The 15504-nt window shown below is 59.0% G+C and overlaps 1 protein-coding gene across 5 annotated transcripts in view; it reads right to left on the reverse strand.

The window, feature by feature from the left end:
- ELFN1 (extracellular leucine rich repeat and fibronectin type III domain containing 1) overlaps positions 1 to 15504 on the reverse strand; it is a 60082-nt gene that overhangs the window by 16182 nt on the left and 28396 nt on the right. For 3 of the 5 annotated variants that reach the window (XM_081035918.1, XM_081035919.1, XM_081035920.1), the window contains exon 2: positions 11380 to 11538. The exons of the other annotated variants lie outside the window; for them this stretch is intronic. The gene's annotated coding sequence lies outside the window, so the exon portion shown is untranslated. The remainder of the gene's footprint in view (positions 1 to 11379; positions 11539 to 15504) is intronic. 5 annotated transcript variants of the gene reach the window in all.

Below are 15504 nucleotides of genomic sequence, written 5' to 3' on the forward strand. Positions count from 1 at the left end.
TCTGCAGGCCACATGGGCCATCACGTGCCCCTGGCTGGGCCGGCGCCGCTTCCCTCCTGGCTCCTCTGCTCTCCTCACACCCCCACCCCCAGTGCTGGGCCCCCAGGCTGCTGTGGCGTCACCAGCCCCGCTCCCTGGGCTCAATCTCACTCTGCACACAGTGCTCGGGCCCTGAGGCCCACCGGGTTTTGGTACCCTAGGGGCACCTGCCCCCCTACCCTGCAGGGCTCCTGGAGGAGAGTCTAACACTTGGGATGGGGCCTCCAGTCAGTGCTGGGGCCATCACTTGTGCTCAGGTGGGGGCACCTGGTGCTGGGGTGACAGGGTCACAGAGGGGGACAGAGCGTGTCACTCCCAGGGCTGGGGCGCCCACAGGCGAGGTGGGGAAGTCTGTGGGCTGTGTCCTCACCCGGCCTTCACTGTGAGCAGCAGTAACGGACTCCGAGAGACTGAAGGACCAGGAAAGGCACTGGAGGTCGGGACCAGGATCCATGTGCCCTCCCGCTGGAATAACGGGTCGCAGCACCTCCGGGAATTATGTGGGGCGAAGGCCAGGCCAGCAAAGGCCAGCGGAGAAGCATGGCTCCATGTCACCCAAGGAGGAGGCAAGATCAGGTTCCAACAGGTAAACGTGGTCCCTGAAAGGTAACTTAGGCTGTCTTCATAGAGATAGAGCAGGAAGAGTAGAGGAGGTGGTGTAGCTCTGTCCAGCACCACTCCTCTCACGTCCAGACGGTGTGGGTCCACACCTCCACGGAGATAACAGAAGCTCACACTCATACAGCACCTCCCAGCACCAGGCACTGTCCTGAGAGCTTTACATTTATTAACATTATTTACTTAGAATCCTGTGAAGACGGTACTGTTATTCTTCACTTCACAGACGAGCACAGAGACATTAATAACTGGCCTGGTGAAGCAGCAGCCAGAGCCTGGAGTTTGACCCCACAGCCCCTGTGCGTAACCAGACGCCAGGGCAACAGGTCACTGTGGGCGTGTTGGAAGGTGGGTGAGGGACGCCGATGGAGAATGGACACACAGCCAGGTTGTCTGAGAAAAGGCAGAAGGAGACGGCGTGTCTGCTGAGGGGAAGGGCCGAAGGTACCCACGTCCCTACAGAGAATAACACAGCAGGCTCCCCGAGGCCTGTGGGTGGACTCGCGCGTGACCGCGTCCACCTTCACGGAGAACCCAGCACAGCATGGCTGGGCCGTACGCGCCCCTGGAGAAGCTGTGAGAGGTGTCCCAGCACACACACGCTGGCCCTGAGAAGTGCCCCGAGAGAACGGCCACAGCAGCGTGGGGCACGCGCCCTGGGGGCACCAACAGTGGAAGAGCGTGAACGCTCAGCAACACGGCGCCCGGACGCCAGCGCCAGCCTCCACGGCCCACGGCTCTGCCACGACCTGAAGCTTGAGGAATGCAGACTATGGGTTCTACACAGTCCCACAGAGAGCAAGGGTGTGACCCAGGCGCCAGAATAACCACCACAAACTAGCAAAGGGCTCACCTGGGGGGCAAGATGGAGAAGTCTAGAGATGGGTGGGGGTGCTTAATGTCACTGAGCCGCACACTCAGAACGGGTGCAATGCTGAGCTTCACGCTGCATGCCCTTTACCACAATTACCAATTTAGAAAGAAAGATGGGGAGGATCTGAGAGGGGCATGTGGGAGGCTTTGGCGGGAGGTGTGGGGGCCTTGAACACAGGCCCCTCATCCCTTCCGAGCCTGCCTTTCACGGGGAGCGCGTGGGGTTAGTTTTAAGCTGGAAGGGACAGTATCAGGTATTCATGGGACTATTCTCATACCTTTGGCTGTATTGAATATTTTATAATTAGTGAAATATTTATTATAGGTTTCTTAAATATTTGAGACACCTTAAATATTTTATAGTAAGTTTTAAAATGTTTTGAAAAGGAATGGACATCTGTGTAAGGCTGAGCTCCCCGTCTCTGGAGGTGTGCAAGGAGAGGTAGGGTGTCAGAGAGGGCACTCTCCCTGGCGGGTGGACAAAAGCAGTGGTTCCTAAAGCAGGAAACCCGTCAGAACCACTCAGGAGCTTTACAAATCAGACTTCCAGGGCCCAGCTCTAGCCTGGCTCACCAGGTCTCAGCAGGGCCCCGTCGTGCTTTGTGCTCTTCTCTCTGGCCCCGAGGACCAGGCTCAGGCTACTCGGGCCCTGGCCAGCTTGGCTGATCCCAGGGCTGGGGACAAAAGGCTGCCGGTTTCACAGCCATTGAGTAAAGGATGAAAGGTACCAGCGCCAGCACTTGACGCCTGGGGCTGTGGTCAAGGACCTTTGACAGTGATTCAGGGAGTGAACGCAAAGGCTCCCACTGCACAGATGGAACACTGAAGGCCAGAGAGGGGAGGAACGGTCTCAGGGTCACAGGGGCCAGGACGGAGGGAGGACTAGCATCCGAGCCTTCTCGTCTCCTTTCCACGGTGGCTTCCCTGTGTCCTGGGGACCGACGGTGTCTGGGGGCACCCCTCCCTGGGATGGCCCCCTTCGACCTCGAGCCTCTCCTGGCTTTGCCTGCACACTGAGGAAGCATTAGACCTTTGACGACTGACTGTGGCGGACTCGGCGTGGGCATAACCGGCTCCTGCAAATGGTTCCCAGGAGGGCTCAGTCCTCCTCTCACAAGCCAATGGCTCTGACACCCCAGCCTTTCAGCATCCCGAAGACAAAGGCCTTAAAGCACCTAGTACGTGTCAGGCACCATGCCAGGGCATGGCAGGGACAAATGGGGGACGATAGGGCAAGGTGCCTGAGGAATCACATCAAGAGAACCTGCCAACTCTGGCCTCTGCCCGCTGGGCCCAGAGAAGGGAAGGAATTCTCCCTGGGTCACACAACAAAGCTGCAGCAGAACGGGACAAGGGCCTGACTTCCCCGAGCGCTCTCCAGGGGGCTCCCCGAGGACCCGGTGGGGAGGCCAGGAGGAGGCTGGTGATCACTCTGCAGCTGGTTCCCACGCAACGGGGCGCTGGAGCAGAGGGGCTGAGTGCTTGTCTGCAGACAGGCTGCCACTTGCCAGACGGGGGCCATGGGCACATCACTCCGTCTCTGTGTGTCCCTGCTTCCTCCTTGGAAAGCCAGCAGGTACCCAAGGGCTGAGAGCACCAGTCGTAACAACGTCAGCTCACTGCTGTCGGATGTTTGCTCCAACAAGCGCTGACACACGTATCTAATGCCTTTAAACGCAGTAAATGGGAGCAGCAGCACGGAGTACGTAATCGTGTCACGGCTCCCACTTACAGATGAAGAAACTGAGTGCTGAGAGCAAGTGGCGAGGCTGGGACTGGGGCCCCGGCATGAAGGAGGGCATCAGAGAGGGTCCAGCCCCGGGAGGGAGAGGTGGTGTCCAGGGCTGGGGACACGGTGTGTCCAGTCGGTAAAAGTTTATTGAGCTAAGGATACCTACGATGTGCACACTTTTCTGTCTGTTACACTCTGACAAAAGGTTCCAGAGAGAGACAGAGGTCAGATCAATGCAACCTGCTGGTTCGCTGGAGAAAGGAGTAAACACTGATGGGGCAGCTGGGGGGCTGGCTCTGCCCCTGACTGGGGTCGGGAGCAGGGGAAGGAGGGCTTGGCGGGCAAGGCTGGGGCTGCGACAAGGTGGTGCCATCACGCCAGGTGTGGGGTGCTGAGACAGGACAAGGGAGAGGCCCCAAGGCCTGCACTGGACAGAGACGACTGGGCAGGAGCTAGAGAGGCCAGGCACCACCTGTGTGGAGGCTAATGCTGGGGCGGGGGGCACTTCCCGAGGACCTGCATCTCAGGAACCCTGGGAAGGAAGGGCCCAGAGGGGGGAGGGCCTCCGCCGCCGAGAGCAGAGGGCAGAACAGAAGGCATGATCCATGACATGGAATCTGCTGTCTGTGGGAACCCTCAGAAACAACAGGGGAGGTGTCATCACGGTCCCCAGGGGACAGATGAGTCCCAGAGGACAGCTCAGTGCGCACCAGATGGACCCGCCATAGCACGCACAAGCCGGGCTACAAAGGCCTCAGGATACACCAAAGGGGGGTGGGGAGGGGGGTGCAGACAGGCATGTGCAGGGAGACTGCGGGCTGAGGACATACAGAGCAGGGGCGGGGGAAGGGAACCATTCTGCACAGTGGGCACCTGGTGGGGGAATGTCCACCCTGGAGGAGGAAAGAGTGTGGGGCTGCCCGACCCGCACCTGGCCCTGCTGGTGGGCAGGGTACCCTGGGGTGTGGAGAGCAAGGAGGGGGCCGCATTCAGCGGCCTGACACTGTGCAGTGGTCAGGACCCTGGACAGCTCTGGGCTGGCCCTGGATGCGGGAGGCCCAGATGGGGAGACCCTACCTCTTTACTACCTCCCAGCCTGCTCCCAGCCCTGGGACCTCGCACCCTCAGAACCACTGAAACCCAGAGGCGGGAGGTGGAAGTGCTTGGGGAGGGAACCAGGGCATGGCCAACACCCTGCTGTCAGGGGGCGGCTGTGTCGGGGGCTCAGTGCCCCCAACCAGAAAACAGACAAGACGGCCTTGAGGTAGGGTCCACAATCCTGGTTGCCCTGTGTTTCATTACAGTTACTAAAACCACCTTTTTCGACTCAACAGTGTTCTGGTTGGGACGCTACACAGTCCCCCGTCTCGGGGCTTCTCCTTTCAAAACGTGCTAACGATTTCCTTTGTTTCATAACTTTTAGCAAAGACAGGGTGGGCTTTCTGCCCAAAGTGAGTCCCTGGGAGTGGGCCGGTCCCTCCAGCCCCATTTCCCATTCACCAGCCAAACCAGCTGGGGCGCCCCTGCACCCGCTTCTTCCCACAAGGTCCTGAGGCCCCAGCGCGTCCAAGAAGAATGTATGGCCAAGAGCTCTTGCCGGTCACCAGTTTCTCTTCTCTTCCTTCACTACTTAAATGCCGAAGTTTAAGCTTGACCCACGTAAAGGCTCCACTTCGCGCCTCCCTTGCAGCGAGGCATGGCCTAGGACCAAGCATAGCCAACGGGACGTGAGATGAGTCACCACTGCTGAATCACTAATCACTCCCTGGAAAGGAATGGGTATGCATGCGCCTTCCCAGGTGGCGGTGGGAGCTGGAGCAGTCCCTTTGGTCTCCGACACAGAAGTCAGGTGATGCTGTCCAAACTGCCTGCCCGCCCTGGCCACTGACCTCTGGGCTGTTTTGTGAACAAGAAATAAATTTCCATCTTATTGAAACTACCGTATCTTTGGAGGGCTTTAACTCAGCAACCTGCCATAACTAACGCAGATGAGGAGCGTCTCACTCGGGAGAGGAGATCACTAGGGCGGAGCACAGAAGGACCTGGAGATACTCTGGGGGCAGGGTAGAGACAGGAACGCCCCCCAGCTTGTCCCTGCCATGCCCATCTTACTACCTCTTTCCTACCTCCCAGCCTGGTTCCAGCTCAGGCTGCTTCCCATACTGTGCAGACGCCGTGTGCTGTGCAGACGCCGCTGTTCCCGCCGTTTCTCACACCTGGAGAGTCCACCTCATTATCCCTCCAAGTTCTGCCCCTTTCCCTCCAGGAAGTGGACTCTAACCCATCTGTCTCGCCTGAGCTCTGCCTACACTCACAGTTCCAGTGTGGGAGGGTCGGCGCCTGTGGGAGCCATATCCCCAGCCAGGTCAAGGCTCCTGGGGTCGGGCTCTCCAGCCTCCTGGGTCCCCCAACGGGCAGTCACACCATGCGCGCTGCCCCACCTCCACCTGTCCCTCCAGGAGCCTCAGAGCCTCAGCCTGGAACCGTGGCCTGCTGATGTGCCCAAGCTGGGGACAGCACGTGTCCAGGGCGAGGGCCAGCTGGCGGAGCCTGGGCCGGGACAAGCAGCGAACCCCCCATGGGCAGCTCGGTGCCTTCCATCTCCATGCAGAGAGCAGCACGGCTGCAAGATCCAAGCATCAGGCATGTCTCGGGGTGCGGGCTCAGGGCAACGAGGGCAACCGCTCTCCACCCGTTTCCTGCAGCCACTCAGGGCCATTGTATTAGACGAGCTCAGGCCAGAGAGGGCCTGCACACAGTAGGTGCTAAGCAAATGTGTCCTCACTCACTCCAGCATCCGCTGGCACGCCTTGGCAGAGAAGTGTCTCCCGAGATCTAAGCCACAATCCCCCTCCCCCCGCCCATGAAATCATCAGTATGAAAACAAGGGTCTCTGCTACTTTCCATTTTGGCTCCCAGGCCTGCATGCCCATCACCTCCCCCCACCCCCAGCCTTGGCCCTCTTCCCCCAACTCCCCTTCCTCTGCCATCTCACCCCCACAGCTGTCGCCAACTTGGCTGTGGCACTGGCCTCCCTCCCCAGACCCTCCTGCTCCCCGAACCCCCAGACCCACTTTGGCTGCTGGATTCAGTTTGCTGGGTGGGCTGTGGTGGGACGGGGAGCCCGGCTGTAGCCAGAGCTGTGAGTCACTGAGGCTGAGCCAGGGAGGGGGCAGGGAGGGAGGGCAAAGACGCTCGGGGTCAGGAAACGTGTGCAGAGACGCTTACGCACACGTGCAGAGGTGGGGGAGGGGAGACCTAGGTGCCGAGCTCCCTCAGTGCCCGTCAATCTCACCAGCAGCTGCTGTCACCACTGTCACACCAATGATAAACAGAGAGGTTAAGCAACTCGCCCCTGGTTGCACAGCTGGTTAGCAACGAGACATGTATTTAAACCTGGGGCCTGTAGCGGGTCCTCTGCCCTGCTGCCAAGGAGAGGGGTCAGCGGCCAGAGGTCAGAGCAGCAGTAAGGTCTGTGAGGGGAAGAGGTGAGAGGGATCTCAGGCTGAAAGGCAAACGAAGCATGTGGCCAGGGTGGGTGTGGTGGGGCAGGCGGCACAACCCAACACCCTGGCCTGAAGAAGGGATCCCCAGGGAGCCAGAGAGAGGCCAGAGATGGGGGCACCCCGAGCCCCTGCCTCCCTGCTGCTAATTAAGTCCAGGAACCTAGGGGTGGGCATTCTGCAAGGAAATGAAAAGACAAACTGAGATCTAGGAGCAGAAACCCTGGCCCCCCCACCAGGCGGAGACGAGCAAGCCAAGAAGGGGTTCTGGGGAGCACAGGCCCAGGGCCCCAAGACGAGACAGCTGTGGGGAGAGGAGAGCCACTCCCCTGTGCAGGGCAGCTCCTACAGGCGGACGGGGCACTTGAGTCTGGGTGGCCACACGTGCCAAGAGAAGCTGGGGTTGGCAGGCAAGGGGTTGCGGACTGAGGCAGGGCCACCCCTGAGAGAGTCCACTGCGGACAGCAGGAGGATGGCATGGGGGGAGGGGAGGGGCAGGCCCCAGGCCCCTGGGGGATGCACTGGGATGGGGCCCTGGCTCATCCTGCATGTGCCAGCATGTGACCTCAGGAATACCACAAGGCAGAAGTCTGCTGCCTCCAAAAGAGTAGGCACCAAGTAAAGGTGTCACAAATAGCGGAACTATTCGGTGAGGCTGTCGTGGACCATCGTGGGCTCAGGGAACAGGCTCAGGCCCCGACTGTGGAGACCCAGCCAGCACACTCCTTTCCCTTTACCACGCCCCTTTTCCTGCCCAGATGCAGATTCCACGGCTGGAGGTGCAGCAGCCACCTTGAGGCCATGAGGACACTGTAAGGAGGACACAGGAGGGAGGTCCATGGTACACAAACCGTCCTCAGGCTGTGCACCCCCCCTTCACATGAGAAAAATGAATCCCGAGGTGGGGTCCAACCACACGACACTCAGGTTCCTGTCGTGTGCAGCCAGCTTCAATCCCCAGGTGACACAGCATAAAATAATGCTGAATAATTGTATTAGAAAGTTACTCTCAATTGAATTCTTTTCAGTGCTTCTGATTGCATCAAAAAGAAAGTCTGGGATGGGGCTGGGAAGACCTGACCACCCCTGTACACTTGCTGTTCTCCCTTTTTAATAAAGCGACAGCAAGCCTTGGGCTGCAAGCCTCCCCTGGGCTGTGGCATCCAACTAGAATTTAATAACATTGTTTTGTTTCCACTGAATTTATTTTTATGATTATGAATTCTATTTATGGCAAAGGAGAGTTGTTTTCCATTTGTAGTAGTGCTATAAAACTTCCCTTTTAAATAAACGTATTTAAGTTTTTAAAATGTGAATTTACTTAGAGAAAGATGGTGAGGACACAGTCAGAGGGACTGCGGGGGCACGTGGGCGGCTACTGCCCAGCCTGCATTCCACTCTCTGCCCCTGGGCACAGGGAGGGAGGCGGGCAGGGCAAGGCCCGCCTGGGGGCTGACTCTTCGTCGTCTGTCTGTCCATCCTGGAGCAAGGGGTGGATGGCTGGCCCCCTGGCACTGGGAACCTCTAGAAGGTGAGACCTCAGAGCGGCGGGCTAGGCGACCAGGAATGAGCCGTGCGCTGTCCTGGTAACCAAGCCACTAACTCAAAGTCCCAGGCTCCTTCCAGCCGCCAGTGTGAGGCCCGACTTCAAAAGCGGGCCTCCGGGAGCCGGCATGACCTTTTCCTAATTAGCTCAGGCTGTTTGCTCCACAGCCGCCAGCTGATCTCCGGACAGCAGCTCTAACTGCAGCCACTGCCGCCTGTCACCATCAGGCAGATAAATAACTCTGCTCCTTGGAGAGGTGGGGGAGCAGAGCCGGGGCGTGCTGGGGAAGGAGAGAGTGGTGTGACAGTGCGCTGGGTAGCCTTGGGCAAGTCACCAGTATGTCACACCAGCTCTGCTGGGGAAAGCATCACCCCATTTCTCAGAAAAGGAAACTGAGGTCCAGGGAGAAGAGGGGTCTTACATAGGGGACGTGGGCTCTAGCTCCGCCAGCTCCCAGACCCCTCTCTCCCCATAGGCCCAGGGAGGCTCTCTGGGGCTCTGTCCCTCGTGCTCAACACAGTGCCAGCCAAAAGCTGTGCCACTGCCGCGGGTCACCTGGGGTCAGCAGAACACACAGAAGTTTCCCCTGGACTCTTAGGCATTGTTTCAAGAGAAGCACCTTCTAGGGACGAGACCCTAGGACCAGGAAATGGAGGAAGAGGGAGGCAGGAATAGAATTGGGAAAGTTCAACTCACTGAATGACAAATGCTGTGTCTGAAACGGATCTTGGAAACTATGCCCAGCCCACAAGTTCCTGAAGAAGACCTAGAGTGACGTGCATTTCTCCACGAGAGCCGCAGGAGCCAAGGGCCATCTGTTTTGCCACCTGCCTTCCTAGGTAGGCCAGGCTGCGAAACATCCCATCCATTCATTTAACGAACATCCATTCAGTGTGTACCCCGCGCCAGGCTGACGCAGCGAGCACGTAGCCTGGGCTGAGTGACAGGGAGACCAAGAGGCACAGCCCGGGGCTGAGGCCTGAGGGGCACCAGCAGGCTGCGGGGTCCCCGGGTGGGCCTGCACTTGACTAGGGCTGGGACGGATGGGACCTCTGGGAGGAAGGAAAGACTAACAGTTATCTAACGTGATGAACCAGAGACAGGTATCTCCCGGGTACCCATTGCATGCTTACTGAGCACCTACTGTACACCAGGAAATTCACTCACCCCCTGTGTGTGCTCACCTTATGGGCGAGGGCATTAGCTCCATTTTACAGACAAAAAATTGGCTTGCCCAGTCCCGCAGCCAAAGATCAGCAGAGTGGGGTGTGTCTCACACCAAGGTCACTGCAAAGACAGACCGACTTGGGAGAGAGGGTGTTCTAGGCAGACCTGGCGGGGCCGGGGGAAGGACAGGGCTGTCACCAGGAGTCTCGGCCAAAGCCCAGCTCTGCCTGCCAGCCTGTCCCACACACTCGTGGCCGTGCCAGTGGCCTGAGGTCAGCACAGCCGCGTCCGCCCAGCCTGGCCCTAACCGTCTCGGCGCTGCCACAGCCCTGGCCTCTGGGGTGCCCTGTGCACCACTGGCGTCACACCCCCCTGTGGGCGGTCTTATGCCACTGGCATTCAGAGCTGACACCCACCCAGACTGCCCTGTCTGCTAACTAATTTCTGAACAAATCCATGGAGATGGTTTTTGGAGACACTCTCATGTTTCAGATAGGGGAACTGAGGCCCCAAAAGGGGCAGGTGCTTGTCACCGTCACATGGAACCCAGCCCCCCTAGACTTTCTTGATGATGTCAGCTGAAGGGACGGGGCCGCGGAGTGGAATGAACTATGCATCCTCACTGCCCTCCCTCTCTCTAGACTCAGAGCACCTCAAGGGTTGGGGTCCCCAGCACCCTGTGCCAAGGCCTGGCAAATGGCAGGCCTGCACGGACGTCTGAAGGGCACGTGCAGGAGCAGTGGCCAGGCGGCTTCACGTGCCCCGGCCTGGCCCTGCCCAGCTCTCGACCGCCTCCCACCCCAGCCCTGCCCACTGGTTCCTTCTACCCACTGTGCTCTGGGCCTCATGATGCTTTGCCTCAAGCCCAGAAGCCCCGCTGCCTTGTCTTCTCACGGCACCTCCTCAGGCCTCCCTTCCAGACCCACCTCCTACAATCATCACTCTAAAGCCACCGACACTGAGAGCCATCTAACCACAAGCAGGCATGCCTTCACGGTCCTGGAAGGCGTCTGTCCCACATAAAGTCCTAGTCCACCAGAATTGGCAGAGCCTAAGTATCACACTCACTTGAAATAAACTCAATCTATAGAAACTTTTAACGCCAGCTGGCAGCAGGCAAGCTGTGGACCCCAAGCCCAAAAGCCACTCTTCACTGCACTGTCATTTACCAACAGCACCTCCTGCTGTTCGAGGGAGGTATTACAACCCAGCTCCATCACACAAGGAAATTCCCAGAGAGCAGCACCTGCACCAAACAGGTTTGCAAACTGCCGAGTCTGTGACACACGAGGTGTCTCAGGCCCTGAGCCATTGGAGGATAGGTGACAGACGAGGGCACAGTGGTGATTTAAAAGCACCAACAGGAAATAACTCGTCCAGCTGCTTTCCAGCTGCAGGTGAGAGTCCAGCAGACAGCACAGCTGGGTCACCAGGACAGCTGGAGTGCCATTGGAATGGCCACCTCAACCCCCCACCTCATTCACTCAGGAATTCAATGCAGCATTTTAGAAGGCTTTTCAGGGAAGAACCTGTGTTCAGACACATGTGAGTCAATGCTAACATGTTCCGTGCTGTACACATGGTGGTTTTACACTCATACACATTCCCACAACATCGTGGGAGCAAAACCCATGACACCCCACAGAGCACACAACTCATGAGGGAGGACACTGCACAGGCCACCACGCACTCAGACCATCCCAGGGCCCCCAAGCCCTCTAGCCGTACCCTGAAGCAGCCTGTTCACTCCATTGGATGGGCAACAGCTCTGAACAAAGGTCGGTCCCTAAGGGACCTGTTGTGCAAGACAGCGGCTCTGGCCCCACACCTTCCAGCCTGTCCCATGACCCCAGCACACCTGCCCCCTTGCTGAGTGTCTGAAGGGCAAGAACATCCCTTACCTTAGGGTCAGGGCCTGCCGCTGACCTGGCACATCCAAGAAGAACAGGCTGCCAGCTTCCTCCCCTCAGAGATCATGGACATGTTCTCATTTCTGGACACAGAGGAAGAGCAAGGATCCAGCCGAAGCGCGGGGCAAATGGCCACCAAGGCAGTGTCCACTGTAGCAAGACACAGAGGGGAGGAGGGAGGGGAGAAAGGGATGGGTAACGCTGCCCGCAGCCATGTCAGCTTTGGAAGGTCTGCAGGATACAGGGCTGTGCACATGGACGGCACAGAAGTTAGACCTCCAGCAACAAAACACACAAGGCAATGTCCCCATAGTCAGGAGTCACGGAGAGGGCAAAGGGCAGGGGTGGAGGTGACACACAGGCCGACAGACACAGACTGCAGAGTGCAGGTTGGCTGTGGCCCAGCTGCTGGGGTGGAAGCCCAGGGACCAGCGGGTCAGCAGGAACGTTCGAGGCACAGTGCACCCACATCCCTCTGAGCCCCCTGACCTACGTGAGACGGAGGTGGACAAACAACTGAGGCCGAGACTCCGGGTGGGCAGGTCCGACAGGGCTCTCTGGGGGACACGCCCCTCCGTCCCGGGACACCAGAGTCCAGACCAGGTCAGCGACGTGAGCCTGTGATCTTGCAAGTCCAGTCTCCATCTGCCCACAAGGTCCAATCATTCATTCATTCATTCATTCACTCACTCGCTGGCTCAACCCCAACAGACACTGAGTGTGGTGTTGGTGCTGAGGACTATCTAGGCATCACCTCCTTTCACACTCCCTCTTCATTCGCTTGCCCCCCATTTTGTAGACAGGAAACAGGCTGAGGGGAGACCTCTTCCCAGGGGCACAGAGCTGAGACATAGGACGGAGCCATGTTTGGACAAAGCCTGGCGCCATGATGCCACCGCGCTCTGCATGCATGACTGCAGGCACATAATTTATCAACTCAAGGTGGCACAGCCAGATGGGCCAGAGGTGACGGCATTTGGGAACAAGAGAGATTCTGGGAGCAAGGTTGGGGGGCTCTGGTTCACCTTGAGCCCCGATAGCCAGGCAGGACCCTCGGGAGCCTGGGCAGGAGCAAAGCAGGGCGCCACCTGCACCGCACATCCACTCGCCCCAGGCTCCTGGGCTAGAAGCAGGAATTGAAAGGCGAGAGGGAACCTGTCTAGCGAGGAAGAGTGTATGAGTGTGTGAGTGTGTGTGTGTGTGTGTGTGTAAGTATGAGTGTGTGTGTGAATGTGTGTGTGCCCACGCACACAAATACATGAGTGAGTGGCATGTAATTACCTAAAATTGTTGGTTAGAAGCGGATGTAAATAACCAAAAAATATGTGGGGAAGGGGGGAATGCTCATCAATTAAAGCTAATTACTTAACAGCTAATTGAAATAATGATGGTCTGTATTTGAATATGCTAATGAGGCTGAACTTGTCTTGGAAAAGGTAATTAGAATAAAAATGAAGGCATCATGGGGAGCTCAGAGCTCCCCACAAGCCTGGCCTGGGGGGAGGCCTCCAGGCCGAGCTGCAGCCCAGAGACCAGGTGCCATCGCCCTTCCTATGTCCAGGCCATTGACCACATATGCTGGAGTGCCCTCTTCCTGCTGTGGGCCCAGCAACGCCTGCTCTCGTCTCCTGGGCCCTGGTCCCCCTGACAACCCCAGCTCCTCTCAGGCTCTCCAGCCAAGCTGTCCAAAGGCGGAATGAATGAGGAGTCCCCGTGCCCCCACGCGTGTGAGCAGAAGCCAGGCCACCCCACAAGTAGCTCAGTGGTCCCTCCCGGTCTGCCAGTGAGTTCAGTGTCCTCTCCTCACACGCTGCTCACCTGCCCAGGGCTTTCCAGTCTCTCAGCATCACTTGCAGACCCACAGATTACACATGCGTGCACACCATGTGCACACACTCAAGTCTCTCCACAGGCACATGTGGGCAGGGGTACCCTACACGCCCACTCGAGCCCCACTGAGCTTCAGCCCAGCCCCCACCCCCCAGGTCCTGCCCAGCAGTTGCCAGCGCACAGCCCAAGGGGCTGACCACAAAGGGGCCCCAGGCCAGAGACAGCTCTGGGGCCCACTCTCACCCTCCTTCCCCAGATGGCAGATCTAAAGCATCACTCAGGGGGCCGCCCTGGTGGGAGCCAGCTCCCCAGATTGTTTGTGGGCCTGGGGGGTGGGGGGTGGAGTGGCTGGGCCCGGTGGGGCTGCACTCCTACAGGAATCAAGGTGATCGCACCATTTGCGGGTGGCACTGGCACTACTACTGGAAACCCACAGGTCTTTACAGCCATGCCCACAACGGATTTGCAGAACCAGACAGGTGGAGTCCGCGGAAGCTGGTGACCTGAAATCAAGGGGTGTATCCCCGGGGCAGCATGTGAAGACGGAGCAGCTTGGTGTGGGACTGGGAGGCGGCCACTGGAAAGGGAGCCGGGCGGCCTGCCCATGTGGCAGGGGCATGGGGGCGGGGAGCCAGGTGGCAGATGCTGGCATCTGAGCCACACTCTCACTGCGTGACCTCCACAAGCCCTGGAATGCTGCACCTCAGTTTCCCCCCCTGTTGAAAAGAGACAATAGTGGCCACCTCTCACCAGGTCACAGCCCAGGCTTGCTCGAACCCATAGGCCAGGGAGCCCCAAAAGCCTCAGAGACCACCTGGGCTGGAGGGGTCAAAGGTGACGACACACCCTGGAAAGTGCAGATGCACAGTGATGTTCGGGGCCTCACCTGGGCCCCAAAGATCATTTGGGGCCTCTAAGTCTCCATTTTACAGGTGAGAATGCACCTGTGCCAGAATTCCACAGGAGGGAAACTAAAGCCTAAATCCATTAATTGAATTGTTGTGGGACCGAATAGCACTGCGGCCCAGACACAGGACAGCTCCAGAGGCTGGTGGATTCCCATGACACAGACAGGTAAACTGAGGCCCTGAGAGGCCAAGTGACGGGTCCCAGATCACACGTTAGGGTGGGGGAGGGTGTGAGACCTCCCTTTTCTGGCACCGTGTGCAGCTGGGCGAGGGCTCTGCCCCGGCTCTGCGGTGCCCCTCAGGCAGTGAAGGCAGCAGCTGTCAGGGAGCAAAGCCGAGCGGGCTCCCCTGGTGTCCGCGGGGGAAGGGCACCCCAAATCCTCCTCCTCCTCCTCCTTCTAGGATGGGAGTGCTCCTCCACTTGAAATCGGGGTAAGAGGGGTGGAAAATGAGAGCGCCCAAACTTGACATTTGCATTTCAAACACTTATATCAGCAAAACAAATAACAGTAATTATACCATTTGCATATTTTGTGCAATGATTGTTTAGTGAGAAGGGGGAGGGGCTCCTGCTGAAGCCAGCAGCCCGGCCTCCCCGCAGCTGCACCCGCTGTGCAGCCCCACCCACCGGTCTCCATCCAGCCTGCCTACTGAGGCCAGGGACAGAGGGGTGCCCCAGGGACAGAGGGGTGCCCCAGGGACAGAGGGGTGCCCCAAAGACAGAGGGGTGCCCCAGGGACAGAGGGGTGCCCCAGAGACAGAGGGGTGCCCCAGGGACAGAGGGGTGCCCCTGGGACAGAGGGGTGCCCCAAAGACAGAGGGGTGCCCCAGGGACAGAGGGGTGCCCCAGGGACAGAGGGGTGCCCCAGGGACAGACGGGTGCCCCAAAGACAGAGGGGTGCCCCAGGGACAGAGGGGTGCCCCGGGACAGAGGGGTGCCCCAGGGACAGAGGGGTGCCCCGGGACAGAGGGGTGCCCCAAAGACAGAGGGGTGCCCCAGGGACAGAGGGGTGCCCCTGGGACAGAGGGGTGCCCCAAAGACAGAGGGGTGCCCCGGGACAGAGGGGTGCCCCGGGACAGAGGGGTGCCCCAGGGACAGAGGGGTGCCCCGGGACAGAGGGGTGCCCCAGGGACAGAGGGGTGCCCCGGGACAGAGGGGTGCCCCAGAGACAGAGGGGTGCCCCAGGGACAGAGGGGTGCCCCAAAGACAGAGGGGTGCCCCAGGGACAGAGGGGTGCCCCTGGGACAGAGGGGTGCCCCAGAGACAGAGGGGTGCCCCAGAGACAGAGGGGTGCCCCAGGGACAGAGGGGTGCCCCAAAGACAGAGGGGTGCCCCAGGGACAGAGGGGTGCCCCAAAGACAGAGGGGTGCCCCAGGG

Source organism: Rhinolophus hipposideros (assembly GCF_964194185.1).
Source record: "Rhinolophus hipposideros genome assembly, chromosome: 23".
Lineage (NCBI taxonomy): Eukaryota > Metazoa > Chordata > Mammalia > Chiroptera > Rhinolophidae > Rhinolophus > Rhinolophus hipposideros.